Genomic DNA, 552 nt, shown 5'->3' with positions numbered 1-552 from the left:
GGCGGTGCCGGGGGCGCTCGCGACGCGGGGCGTGACATGTCACATAATAGACTTATAAGCCACGGTCGGCTACGCCTCTTGCGGGGACGAGACCTAGGGCTGTGCCTGAAACCGGTTAACCGGTTATTTTTCCCGGTTATTCCATGAACGGTTTAACCGGTTTTAACTTTTGCGAGTAACCGGTTACAGGTGTAACCGGTTTTTCCCAGTTAACTGGCTCCCAAGGAGAACAGCTTGGTCAACATGAAGTCATTTTGGAAAAATTGACACTGATATGACGTCCCAAATGACGTCCCTCGTTGCAAAAAAGTGACTTTTTGACGTCATTTTGATGTAATTGTGACATCCCAATTCTCCTTGTTATGTTAAAAGAACCGGTTACTAAAAAATAACCGGTTATTTTAGAATAACCGGAAACCGGTTATTCTAGCGGTTATTGAAATAACCGACAACCGGTTACAAATTTCAATAACCGCACAGCCCTACAGGGCGGGGCGCCCGGCCCTCCCCGGACGGCCCCGGCCCGCCCTGCTTGGCTCCGGTCCCGGACGG

The 552-nt window shown here is 50.5% G+C and overlaps 1 protein-coding gene across 1 annotated transcript in view; it reads left to right on the top strand.

Annotated features, from left to right (window-relative positions):
• Positions 1–552, top strand: part of LOC113209398 (uncharacterized) — a 13507-nt gene that overhangs the window by 11620 nt on the left and 1335 nt on the right. The window lies entirely within an intron of this gene.

This window comes from Frankliniella occidentalis, unplaced genomic scaffold (genome assembly GCF_000697945.3).
Source record: "Frankliniella occidentalis isolate FOCC.00 unplaced genomic scaffold, Focc_3.1 Scaffold7, whole genome shotgun sequence".
Taxonomy (NCBI): domain Eukaryota; kingdom Metazoa; phylum Arthropoda; class Insecta; order Thysanoptera; family Thripidae; genus Frankliniella; species Frankliniella occidentalis.
Note: the sequence above shows the minus strand (reverse complement) of the source record. Positions and strands in the feature narration are given on the sequence as shown.